The 14,603-nt window shown below is 35.1% G+C and overlaps 1 pseudogene across 1 annotated transcript in view; it reads right to left on the minus strand.

The window, feature by feature from the left end:
* Window positions 1-267: 267 nt before the first annotated feature.
* Window positions 268-14,603, minus strand: part of LOC309792634 (WD repeat domain phosphoinositide-interacting protein 3-like) — a 40,914-nt pseudogene continuing 26,578 nt past the window's right edge. Inside the window, exons 2-3 of the transcript in view lie at window positions 4,165-4,173; window positions 268-1,243 (exon numbers count right to left, since the gene is read on the minus strand). The product of the transcript in view is annotated as a WD repeat domain phosphoinositide-interacting protein 3-like (transcript). The remainder of the gene's footprint in view (window positions 1,244-4,164; window positions 4,174-14,603) is intronic.

Consider the following 14,603-nt stretch of genomic DNA (forward strand, 5'->3'; position numbering starts at 1 on the left):
AGTAGTCAGGCACGAGATCCTCAGAGCCCCTGGAGTGTCCACAATGCCCTGATGAAGACTCTTTCCTTAATACTGGAGATGGAAAGCCTGGCTTAGGAAAAACAGACAGCCACATACGGCTTTGAGACCAGAGTTCCCGGGCAATCCCTCCAACCCTTTACTTAAGAGGTCCCAGAGCGCAGGCACCAGCCCCAGGAGTTTGAGAGGCCGATTCAGTGCTCTTAGTGGCAATCTGCCGTGCGTACTGATTTTATGCCCAGTGAATAGTCACAGCCTGTTGTAGGTCATTTCTAAAAACTGTGTGTAGACGTCCCACTTGCACTCCTCCTTGGGTTAAACAGGAATTTGTAGTAGCTGTCTCTGCACAAATCGCAATGACAGCATTTGGCTCTGTTCCAAAGGCACAAATGCTTGAAGAGTCTGAGGGAACCTGATACTTTTAAAAACTCCACTTGAAACTGAAGTATTTCGGAAGGAAATTCACTGATGCCAAACTAGATTGTTTATTCCTTTTTTAAAACTTTGGCAGCAAAATATGCGATGTGACATAGTTATCAGACTCACAGATGAGGAAAGCATCTTGATTGAAGTTAATGCAGCAAATATTAGCTGCTTGAAATCCTCTTCATAGTTCCTGAATTAAATGCCCTGAAATATCAAGTATTCTTAGAAGGGTCATCTTTGCATATGTGGTTGAAATTCTTGTTCCCTGATGGTTGAGAGCAATGCAGCTCAGGGCACCCTCATGGGCTGGAATGCCCAGTGACGACTTCTTGGTACTGGCCAGGTCCATGAGTAAGCCTGTGGCCCGTGTGTGTGCCTGGGGAGGCCAAGGGGGAAGTTCTGACTATTGGACAGAACACAGGAGATCTTCAGGGTTATAGAAGGTTTCAAAGACCTGCAATTGATGGGAATTGCATGTAAATGTAAACACCTTAATCAGAGTACAAAACAACCACAATTCTAGCTCAGCCTTGACTTCTGTAGAAAATCCTATGACAATAAGTTTTCTTTTCCAGGTCATCTCAGATCATCACCTTGTTGGGAGGGTTTTTCCCCCACCATAAACTAAAGCTAAATAGTGGCAGCGAAATAATACTTCAACATAGCCAACTCCTCCTTCTAGAAATTCTTGTTCTTTTTCTTTCAGTGAATTGATGTTATAGAATTGGAATCCACTTTTGATCCCACACGCAAAGAGTGCATGGTACTTGTTGAAGCCGACAAAAAGCAACCAGTAGCCCTGTGGGTTAGACCTCAGGAAGTTCAGGGGTCAGCGGTGGGGGGTCCGCTGAGCTTCAGTGCTGCTTGCTGTCCAGTGGGTCCTTATAGCCAGCACAGAGGCTCCATGGTTTCATTTTGCAAGTATTTATTAGATGCAGCTATGCAGGAGCTGCACTCACAGCAATGAACAAGTTCTTCCATAAAGCTCCTCATGTGAAAACACAAAAATAACACTTTTAGAATAATGTTCTAAGTTGCATGAGTACTATAGGTGTAAGAAGTTTAATGGCACTCTGGCCTTTGGCATTTGGGAAGTGTTCTAGAACAAGGACTCATCTGAGCTAGTTGTGATTATTGGGGGAGAATTAAAAGTTCAGGTCTAGGTGAAATAATGATTACAGACATTATAGCAAAGGCATGCAAATACACTGAACAGAAATATAAAAATGCATACAGTTAGTAATTCTGGAATGTTAATTCTGAGGTGTAGTGTAAGAGAACAGGAGGCACATGTGTAAGTCATGAGAAATATGAAAAGCTTGAGATGCCTATTTCATGAAACCTATATTTTTTGCTGCATTTCTAGGGTATTTTTAAAAACCTTAATATAAGTCAGATTTGTGCTATAAAGATCACATTATAGATATGGTTTGGAGATTGTTGACAAAATATGTTAAAATGATGTACAATTAGGAGTCATCACAAAATTTCAGGAGATAAATTGTGAGTACTTGAAATAAAGCAATGACATTCCATTTTATGCAGTTGCAATAATTCATTTCCCTTTGCCACTGTCCTAACAGAGTTCAACTTTTTGTTCAGGAATCCCCATTTCCTACATATCCTGTGCACACTGGAGAACACTGACCACATCCCTAGTGGGGGAGAGATGGCAGGGTTCATTGAAATGAACCAGTGTTTTGTAACCCACCGGACAGGCATTGATTAAGTACTGAACATACACAAAATTATTTGCTCATTCTTGTTAGAAATGCTGGAACTGATGGGCTTTTCTGGAGGCATGTGTGAGAACAACAACTGTTGAAGCCACTACAGTTACATAATAACAAATGATCACTGAAAATCAGAATCACCAATAGAGTAAAAGCCATGATTTGTCACAACTCTACTTATAATTTAAACCACTTTGTTTTGGGTTTTGGTTACCTTCAACAAAAACATCCTAAATAATATTTGGAGTCATCTAGGTGATTCACAAGCATACTTAGGCCATTCATAAGATCTTGTCTCTCTTTGCCCTCTGTAGGTTTTTAAAAATTATTACATTTTATAAAATCTGTGAAATTGAATAAGGCAAGTTTAGGTAGAAAAGGAAGCATTAACTTTCAATGTCCTTGCTTTAGCCTATTTTATCAGACCCTTAAAGTTATTTTTATTTTGTTTTGATGCTTAATTTTATATAGCATGTGAAAGCATATTTGTCTGCCAGGTCCTGGTAACTATTTTCGTAGTGATTTAATGATACCTAGTCACTTAATAAATAATATTCTCTACATGTTTTATATTGAATATATAAACGTGAATGTTAATTGGTAGTTTTTATTTTTCCTATATTCTATCAAAAATATTAACAGTATATGAACAATAAATGATTTGTATCTGTACTAGCATGAAATATAATTTTTTACTCAAAAACTATGATGAGTGACACATAATTTTAATTAGACCTGTTTAAAAAACAAAAGGAGCTATGACTTCCTTGTTAGACATTTCACTGGTTTAAAATTTAAAGCAGCTGTACTTAGCATGGCAAACAAGAACCAAGACCTTCTCTGACAACAATCTAATATCCAGCCTATATATTTTTTCTTTCTTTCTTTTTTTACTGTGTGGCTTGCACAATCTTAACTCCCCAACCAGGGGTCGAACCTGCACCCTCCACAGTGAAAACACTGAGTCCTAACCACAGGACAGCCAGGGAATTCCCATACATTTTTCCTTATTCATTTATGACACTGCTATGCTATACATAGTTGTATTTTCTTTAAAAGGTGCACACATCTCTTTTTGTCCTTTGTGCATCTCTCTATGTCTGAAAGGTTTTCCTTCCCACCTATTCTATCTGATGATCTACTTCTTATTTGCCAATCTTAACTAGATTTTACTTCCATGAACCCTCAATTGACTTTCAGAGGCGGCAGAAGTAATAGATTTCTTTCTCTAATATTTAATGACATGGTAATTGTACATGAGAAAGTAATCTGACCAATAGTATTCCGATAACACTTTGAGTATATCACAATTGTAATGCTCTGTATCAGCAGTGGATTTACCATAACCTAAATGAAACTTAAGACTCAGAGTACCCTCACTTGCATTGGTCCTTTTGAAGTGCCTGTACATGGTTTTTTATTTGTACACTGTAACATTTTTCTTTTTTTATTTCGTTTTTTTTTTTTTTTTTTTTTTTTTTTTTTTTGCAGAACACAGGTCTCTCACTGCTGTGGCCTCTCCTGTTGTGGACCACAGGCTCCAGACGTGCAGCCTCAGCGGCCATGGCTCATGGGCCTAGCCGCTCCACGGCATATGGGATCTTCCTGGACCAGGGCATGAACCCGTGTCCCCTGCATCAGCAGGTGGACTCTCAACCACTGCGCCACCAGGGAAGCCCCATAACATTTTTCTTAAAAAACACCCCCCCCCAATTAAATAAGCTTCCAACTTGGATGTATTCCTCACACTGTCTCATAGTTATCTGCCATTCTAGTCTGAAAGATTTCAATGAGAAGGATCTTGTTTTATGCATGTTTGCTTCTTTAGTGATACTCCTGTATATAACAGAATCAATAAAGATATGTTGAACAAATCATATCATTGACATGATAGAATTTGGTGTAAAACTGGAAAAAATATGAGAGAAAGACAGATAAAATTCTTTTAAGAAAGAAAAAAGAAGAAAAGTTTGATACATTTACCTACCTGATACACCTAGAAGATAAAGTTAGAAAATGCTCATGTTAGCCAATACAGGTAGACAGCCAAACTGACAACTAACATTTTTATTAAAAATTCAGCTTCAAGTTTATGAAACAAGAAAATTTGGTTGAGGGTTTAGTTTCTCAGATGTGTGGTTGTGTTTAACAGACAAAATCACTTTCACTATTTTCAAAGTATGGAAAAGTCTTCTAAAGAATGTTGGGTTTATTGAGAGTATACCTTGGGGATACAATAAAAAGTGATTTCTCTGACACTACTCCATCAATATCAATAATCTGCTCTGGGTTCACATGTACCTGTATTTGTAGTGGAAGAAAATTTGTCTATAATCAGTTTGTAAATATTTGAGGGTCAATTTCAATTGAACTAGAAATATAATTCAAAGCATGCAGTAACTGAGAAATTCATATCAACATTTTTATGAGATATTAAGTAATTTGTACTTATACTCTGGAAATGTTTACTCAAATCCTTAATATACAAAATGAAGTGAATTTAATGATCAGTAATCATATATTCTCTTCATTTCTCTTATCTCCTACTCTTCAGCCATTTCCTTTCTACACACTATCTTAGCACATTCTTTATAGGTTTTCCCCTATAAACTAATATATTATATGATTATATTAGTTAAGCTAAAAAGAAACATTAGGATGATTAATGTTAATATTTTTGAATGAATTATTTTTGATGATGCTTTACACTAAGTATCTGTTTTAAGCTAATAGTTATCACACATTTTCATTTTGTTTTAAATTCTGCTTAATAATAACCCATTGATCTTCATAAAAAGGGATAAACCCCAAATTATTTCAATAATTATTAAAATGTCTTAGGTCATCTTAATAATGACCCACTTTGCACATATATAAACGTGTGTATGTGTGTGTGTGTGTGTTTAAACTATTTTCTGAGGTCTTAAATTAACTTTCAATGGGAACATAAATCTGAATATAAAAAGAACAAGTACATTTTACATTATTACTCTCCTAAGTTTCGTATAATATTCTTCACCAGTCTTAATTACTTCAATGACCTTCTTAATTTGACCAATTCAACTTTTTTCATTTGTAATTTTGCATAATAATAGTATAAATAGGCAATACATGTGCCTAAACAAATTAGACATTTAAATAAAACTGATTATTCACAATTCATTAGACAATTTTTTTTATTAATTTCAATTAGCCATAGAATACATTTCAACATTAAACATCATACTTTCTCCTTTTTGGTTTAAATTTTTCACAATGTGAAATACAGTCAAATCCATATTAGTGAAAAAACATTTATATTGTATTAAAATGTATCATTTCAAATTCTCTGAGTTTGAAAGAAAATAAAATGTACTTGATAAGAACAAGGTAGAACTAATGAGAATTTAAATATCCTTTTGGAATTTTTTTAAAATTTGTATATAAACTTGTATGAATTTCATGGACTCTAGTTAAGTTGTCATAAGTTGTTGATGTCTATTGACCAAGATGACCTTAACATTTTCCTCAGCTTTACTAAACTTTAAAGAGTCTCCTTCTGTACTCTTATTCCCTAACCTCCTTTTTCATAGAGCATTTACTTTAGAAAATTCTTAAGTTCTTTTTCTGCCACTTTGAGGTGTAAAATTTTAATTTTTATTTTTTTTTAAGATTTTATTTTATTATTTATTTTTGGCTGTGTTGGGTCTTAGTTGTGGCACACAGGATCTTCATTGAGGTATGCAGGATGTTTCATTGCACCACTTGGGCTCTTCATTGTGGCATGCGGAGTTCTCTCTAGTTGTAGCATGTGGGTTTTCTCTTCTCTAGTTGTGGTGCAAGGTTCCAGGGCATGTGGGCTCTGTAGTTGTGGTGCATGGATTCCAGAGCATTTGGGCTCTGTAGTTTGTGGCATACAGTCTCTGGTTGAGGTGCATGAGCTCAGTAGTTGTGGTATGCTGGCTTAGTTGCCCTGCGGCATGTGGGATCTTAGTTACCTGACCAAGGATTGAACCCATGTCCCCTGCATTGTAAGGTGGATTCTTTAACACTGGACCACCAGGGAAGTCCCATATATATTTTTTTAAAAGTCAGTTTTACAATGCAGGAATATCTTTCTTAAGGATGTAGGAGAAAACACTTTGAAATGTGACCACCAAGGAATGTGACCACCTTATATTCCAATTTCTGGGTGAAGGTAGGTGCCTAACTTCAATAGTGTAATCGACATGCTTTTCTGAGACAAGTATCTTAAAAGGAGAAAATAGAGTGTTTCCTTTCCACATCAAATTGGGATTATATCATAAACCCATGATGTCAAGTTGGGAAAAAAATAGGTATACATTCTTCAAATTAATTATAATTATTTGAAAATTGTGTTTGATGCTTCCCTTATACAAGTCTATTTGAACCCAAAAAGGATTGGCATAGAAGACTCTCATGCCATCAGTCAACAACTATATATTGAGCACTTTCAATGTGCCAGAAATTGATCTTGAAAGAAATAAGATAGACAAGTTCTTTGCTGTCTTGAAACCAACAATTTTTTTCGGAAGCACAACATAAAAAAAGTAAATAATGTTATAAAAAAATAAATGAGGTGACAGAATAAATCCTAGAACATTTATTCTAGGTGAAGTAGTCAGGTGAAGGTAGCCCAAGTAGGTGCTATTTGAATACAGCTCCAAATCTTAGAAGCTGCCAGGCCTTTAAAGATCATTGAGGAGATATTTCAGAAGACTTAAATGGAGGAATAGTTGTAAAAGAAGAATTGGGAGACTGGGGTAGGATGTGAGCAGGTCTTACAAGGATTTAAAGACCCTGGAAAACAATAGTGAAGCAGATTCTAGTAGTTAAGCTTAGATGTGAGTGGAATGGAAAGTCTTACTATGAATTTTCTATAATTAAGGAAATAAATGACTTAATAACTGGGAATGCTGGGGCTCATGAAATGCTTAACAGAGATCTACACTTTCTCAAATATCTCCCAACTATAATGTAAGTCTCTGGCCTGTGTAGGAAGATATTTTATATATATATTTTACCTCATATAATTTTATAATTTTCTTCTCTAAGCACACAATGCTTTTCCTTTTGGCAAAGTTCAACAGTCATGACTGTGATTTCTTCATTTTTCTTGAAAAAATCTGTAAGGTGCTGAATTTAAAATTTGACCAGTAAGTTCACTTTCACTTTGGGAAACAAATGAATAAAAATGAGTAGCAGTTCTTTTATCCAAAATTGATGAAATAACCAATTGGTTAAGACAAAAATAAGAAAAACAGACAAAGGTATACTAAAGGAAAATATTGGACATGAATTATTTGTAAATATATATGTATTTGGATTTCTTTAAATTCACTTTTAGATACAGTTTGCTATAGTATACAGGACATTGATTAGAATTCATGATTTGGAATCTTCCTTTTTTCTATCTAAAAGAACTTGCAACCTTTGCCTAAACTTTTTGAATGTTAGTTTATTCATTGGCATCCAAATCAAAGTGTTAAACTTAGGGTTAACTGCAATAGCACGTGTAGTTTTTTTAGCCCATAGGGCTTAGAGGAATATAACTACTTAGAAAAAAAATATATATATATATATACACACACACACACATACACACACACACACACAGTTCTGGTCCCTCTTTTATTTTAAACTTTTCTAATTATTTTTCATTTTTCTTCAAGTTGTTAAAAATAGATGCTAATATAATTAAACTATGTGAGGATTCTCTATCTTTGCAATTGCTTAAGGTTATATTTGACCATAGTAATTATCCTATCACATGATGAAAGATAAAATCCTGTGTAACATATGGAATACAATAGTTCTTGAGAATCAATTATGACAGCTAGAAAGTAAATTGAGTAATTATTTGAAAATTATACCAATATAGCCATCCACACCAACCTTATTTTTCCTTATTATTCTCTATTTTAGCTACATGAAATTTAATTTTATAGAACTTTACACATCTGGAACTGATTAGTTTTTATAATCTGTCTTCCTTACCAGACTGTATGTAATCTTAGACAAATGACTATTATATCCACCAACACAAAACTAACACATAATACATGTTCAGCAAATAACTATTAAATGGATTAAAAATATATGTTATAAATAAGACACGTCTTGCTTTCAACATATCAGTGGGACATAAATGTGATTTAGTACATCATGTTGTCTTTATTACATACTATATTTTCTTTTGTTTTTAATTAATTAATTAATTTATTTATTTATTTATTTTTGGTTGCATTGGGTCTTCGTTGTGGTGTGCAGGCTTCTCATTAGGTGGCTTCTCTTGTTGCAGAGCATGGGCTCTAGGCACATTGCCTTCAGTTGTTATGGCAAACGGTCTATAGAGCACAGACTCAGTAGTTGTGGTGCACAGGCTTAGTTGCTCTGTGGTCATACTTTATATTCTTTAATACAATAATAACCTAAACCTAATACCAGAATCTCAATTTAAATGTAACTGCTTAACTATAAACAGGGGCTATATCTACAAAGTCACACAAATAAATATTCCTAAGTTTAGAAATATTGACATGATACATTGACATGATACTTCTGGGTGTCAAGAATGATCTATAGAGCAAAGGAAGTCTTTATAACTCTGATCTCAACGTGATCTAAACAAGCCAGGGAACACTTGTCAGTTTTATCTGAGAATGTATTCCAAACTCCCAGAAAATCACTTGGCACATAGAAGTTGTGTTGTATTGGTACGGTGGGGCTAATGGCAGCCTCCAGGAAGGCTCAAACCAATGAGTAGTTCCCAGAACTGCTGCTGCCAGTGCCCTTGTACCCATGGTGAGCCACAGCCATCACCCCACCTCTGCAGGAGACCCTCCAAAACTAGCAGGTTGACCCTGGTTCTATTCCATATCATCTTATCTCTGGGACACAAGGTGTCAGAGCAGCCATTATCTGGAAGATTGCCAGTAGTTGTGTCAGAAAGGAGAACATGGTGAAGAAGGTATTGGACCTTAAAGCCTCCACCCAGAACTGACACTTCTGCTTACTCATTGGTCAAGCTAACTAAAAAAGAAAAAAATAAAGAAGCAAAAGGAACTACAATCCTGCAGCCTGTGGAACAAAAACTACATTTATAGAAAGACAGACAAATTTAAAAGACAGAGGACTATGTATCAGGTGAAGGAACAAGATAAAACCCCAGAAAAACAACTAAATGAAGTGGAGATAGGCAAACTTCCAGAAACATATTCAGAATAATGATAATGAAGATGATCCAGGACTGCAGAAAAAGAATGGAGGCAAAGATCAAGAAGATGCAAGAAACATTTAACAAAGACCTAGAAGAATTAAAGAACAAACAAACAGAGATGAAAAATACAATAAGTGAAAAGAAAAATGTACTAGAAGCAATCGATAGCAGAATAACTGAGGCAGAAGAATGGATAAGTGACCTGGAATACAGAATGGTGGAAATCACTACCATGGAACAGAATAAAGAAAAAAGAATGAAAATAAATGAAGACAGCCTAAGAGACCTCTGGGACAATATTAACCCCCCCCAAATTTACATTATAGGGGTCCCAGAAGGAGAAGAGAGAGAAAAACCTGAGAAAATATTTGAAGAGATTATAGTCAAAACTTCCCTAACATGGAAAAAGAAATAGCCACCCAAGTCCAGGAAGTGCAGAGAGTCCCAGGCAGGATAAACTCAAGGAGAAGCACACTGAGACACATAATAATCAAATTGAAAAAAATTAAAGACAGAGAAAACTTATTAAAAGCAACAAGGGGAAAATGACAAATAACATACAAGGGAATCCCCAAAAGGATAACAAATGATTTCTCAGCAGAAATTCTACAAGACAGAAGGGAGTGGCATGATAAATTTAAAGTGATAAAACAAAATAACCTACACCTAACATTACTCTACCAGGCAAGGATCTCATTCAGATTTGACAGGGAAATCAAAAGCTTTACAGACAAGCAAAAGATAAGAGAATTAAGCACCACCAAACCAGCTGTACACCAAATGCTAAAGGAACTTCTTTAAGTGGGAAACACAGAGAAGAAAAGTACCTACACAACATACCAAAAACAATTAAGAAAATGTTAATAGGAACATACATATCAATAATTACCTTAAATGTGAATGGATTAAATATTCAATCAAAAGACACAGGCTTGCGGAAATGGATACAAAAACAAGACCCATATATATGTTGTCTACAAGAGACCCACTTCAGTCCTAGGGACACATACAGACTAAAAGTGATGGGATGGAAAAGTATATTCCATGTAAAAACTGGAATAGCAATATTCATATCAGATAAACTAGACTTTAAAAGAAACACTCTTATGACAGACAAGGAAGGACACTACATAATAATAAAGGGATCAACCCAGGAAGAATACATAACAATTATAAATATATATGCACCCAACATAGGAGCACCTCAATACATAAGGCAAATACTAGCATCTATAAAAGAGGAAATCAACAGTAACACAATAATAGTGGGGAAATTTAACATTTCACTTACACCAATGGACAGATGACCCACACAAAAAAATTAATAAGGAAACACAAGCTTTAAATGACACAATAGACCAGATAGATTTAAATGATATTTATAGGACATTCCATCCCAAAACAGCAGATTACATTTTCTTTCCAAGTGCACACGGGACATTCTCCATGATAGATCACATCTTGGGTCACAAACCAAGCCTCAGCAAATTTAAGAAAATTGAAATCATATCAGGCATCTTTTCTGATCACAATGCTATGAGATTAGACATAAATTACAGGAAAAAAACTAAAAAAAAACTGAAAAAAAAACACATAGAGACTAAACAACACATTACAAAATAACCAAGATATCACTGAAAAAATCAAAGAGAGAATAAAAAAAATACCTAGAAACAAAAGACAATGAAAACTCATTGATACAAAACCTATGGGGTGCAGCAAAAGCAGTTCTAGGAGGGAAATTTATGGCTATACAATCCTACCTCAAGAAACAGAAAAAAGCTCAAATAAACATTCTAACCTTACACCTAAAAGAACTAGAGAAAGAAGATCAAATAAAACCCAAAGTTAGTAGAAGGAAAGAAATCATAAAGATCAGAGCAGAAATAAATGAAATACAAACAAGGAAACAATAGTAAAGATCAATAAAATTAAAAGCTGGTTCTTTGAGCAGATAAACAAAATTGATAAACCTTTAACCAAACTCATCAAGAGGAGAGGACACAGATCAATAAAATTAGAAATGAAAAAAAAAAGAAGTTACAACAGACACCACAGAAATACAAAGCATCATAAGAGACTACTACAAGCAAGTATATGCCAATAAAATGGAGAACCTGGAAGAAATGGACAAATTCTTAGAAAGGTATAACCTTCCAAACTGAACCAGGAAGAAATAGAAAGTATGAACAGACCAATCACAAGTAATGAAATTGAAACTGTGATTAAAGATCTTCCAACAAACAGAAGTCCAGGACCACATGGCTTCACAGGTGAATTCTATGAAACATTTAGAAAAGAGCTAACACCTATCCTTCTCAAACTCTTCCAAAAAATTACAGAAGGAGGATCACTCCCAAACCCATGCTATGAGGCCACCATCACCCTGATACCAAAACCAGACAAGGATACTAAATAAAAGAAAATTACAGAACAATATCACAGATGAATATAGATGCAAAAATCCTCAAAAAAAAAATACCAGCAAACAGAATCCAACAACACATTAAAAGTATCATACACCACGACCAAGTAGAATTTATCACAGTGATGCAAGGATTCTTCAATATAGGCAAATCAATCAATGTGATACACCATATTAAAAAACTGAAGAATAAAAACCATATGATCACCTCAACAGATAAGAAAAAGCTTTTGACAAAACTCAACACCGATTTATGAGTTTTTACTCTCCAGAATGTGGGCATAGAGGGAAACTACCTCAACATAATAAAGGCCATATATGACAAACCCACAGCAAACATCATTCTCAATGGTGAAAAACTGAAAACATTTTCTATAAGATCAGAAACAAGACAAGGATATCCACTCTCACCACTCTTATTCAACATAGTTTTGGAAGTCCTAGCCACCATAACCAGAGAAGAAAAAGAAATAAAAGGAATGCAATTAGAAAAGAAGTAAAACTATCACTGTTTGCAGATGATGTGACACTATACATAGATAATCCTAAATATGCCACCAGAAATCTACTAGAGCTAATCAATTAATTTGGTAAAGTTGCAGGATCCAAATTAATGCACAGAAATCGTTTGAATTCCTATACACTAACAACAAAAATTCAGAAAGAGTAATCAGGAAACAATTCCATTCCCCATTGCAACAAAGAGAATAAAATACCTATGAATAAACCTATCTAAGGAGGTAAAAGACCTGTACTCAGAAAACTATAAGACACTGATGAAAGGAATCAAGGATGACACAAACAGATGGAGGTATATACCATGTTCTTGGATTGGAAGAATCAATATTGTGAAAATGCCTAAACTACACAAAGCAATCTACTGATTCAATGCAATGCCTATCAAATCACCAATGGCATTTCTTACAAAACTAGAACAAAACATCTTAAAATTTTTATGGGGACACAAAAGACCCCAAATACCCAAAGCAACCTGGAGGGGAAAAAAAAAGCTGGAGGAATCAGACTCCCTGATTTCAGACTGCCCTAGAAAGGTACAATAATCAAGAAAATATGGTACTGGCACAAAAACAGAAATACACATCAATGGAACAGGATAGAAAGCTCAGAGGTAAACCCACAGACCTATGGTCAACCAACCTATGACAGAGGAGGCAAGGATACACAATGGAGAAAAGAGAGTCTCTTCAATAAGTGGTGCTGGGAAAACTGGACAGCTACATGTAAAAGAATGAAATTAGAGCACTCCCTAACGCCATGCACAAAAATAAACTAAAAATGAATTGCAGACCTAAATGTAAGTCTAGACACTATAAAACTCTTAGCGGAGAACATAGGAAAAATAATCTTTGAAATAAACCACAGCAAGATCTTTTTTGACTCACCTCCTAGAGTAATGAAAATAAAAAGAAAAATAAACAAATGGGACCTAATTAAACTTAAAACTTTTATACAGAAAAGAAAAAAAAAACATGAAAAGACCACCCTCAGAATGGGAGAAAATATTGGCAAACAAGTCAACGGACAAAGGATTAATCTCCAAAATACATAAACAGCTCATGCAGCTCAATATTAAAAAAAATAACAAACAACCCAATCCAAAAATGGGCAGAAGACCTAAATAGACATTTCTTCAAAGAAGACATACAGATGGCCAACAAACACATGAAAAGATGCTCAACATCACTAATTGTTAGAGAAATGCAAATCAAAACTACAGTGAGGTGTTACCTTACACCAGTTAGAATGGGCATCATCATAAAATCTACAAAAAACAAGTGCTGGAAAGGGTGTGGAGAAAAGGCAGTGCACTAGCACTGTTTGTGAGAATGTAACTTGATACAACCACTATGGAAAACAGTATAGGGGTTCCTTAAAAAACTAAAAATAGAATTACCATATGACCCAGCAATCCCACTATGGGGCATCTATCCAGAGAAAGCCATAATTCAAAAAGACACATGCACCCCAATGTTCATTGCAGTACTATTTACAATAGCCAGGTCATGGAAGCAACCTAAATGCCTATTGACAAACGAATGGATGAAGAAGATGAGGTACATATATACAATGGAATATTACTCAGCCATAAAAAGGAAAAAAATTGGGTCATTTGTAGAGATGTGGATGTATTTAGAGATTGTCATACAGAGTGAAGTGTCATAAAGAGATAAACAAATATCATATATTAACACATATATGTGGAATCTAGAAAGATGGTACAGATGAACCAGTTTGCAAGGCAGAAATAGAGACACAGATGTAGAGAACAAACATATGGACACCAAGGGAGGAAAGCAGGGGAGTGGGTGGTGGGATGAATTGGGAGATTGAAGTTGATATATATACACGAATGTGCATAAAATAGATAACTATTAAGAAACTGCTCTATAAAAAAAGATGTAAAAAAAAAGTTAAAAAAAGAGGTTTTGTTGTATTGATGTTAATGTGTTGGGCTTCCCTGGTGGTGCAGTGGTTGAGAGTCCACCTGCCGATGCAGGGGACACGGGTTTGTGCCCAGGTCTGGGAAGATCCCACATGCTGCAGAGCATCTGGGCCTGTGAGCCATGGCCACTGAGCCTGCATGTCCGGAGCCTGTGCTCTGCAGGGGGAGAGGCCACAACAGTTAGAGGCCCGCCTATCGCAAAAAAAAAAAAAAAAAAAAATGTGTTGTTTTGTGTGTTGAATATGTGTTGAATTAATGAATGGATTAAATGTCTCCTGTATAGGCCATTTGTATAGGACATGAATCTCAACTTATCAC

The sequence above is a fragment of the Mesoplodon mirus genome (genome assembly GCF_964341445.2).
Source record: "Mesoplodon mirus genome assembly, chromosome: 17".
NCBI classification, from domain to species: domain Eukaryota; kingdom Metazoa; phylum Chordata; class Mammalia; order Artiodactyla; family Ziphiidae; genus Mesoplodon; species Mesoplodon mirus.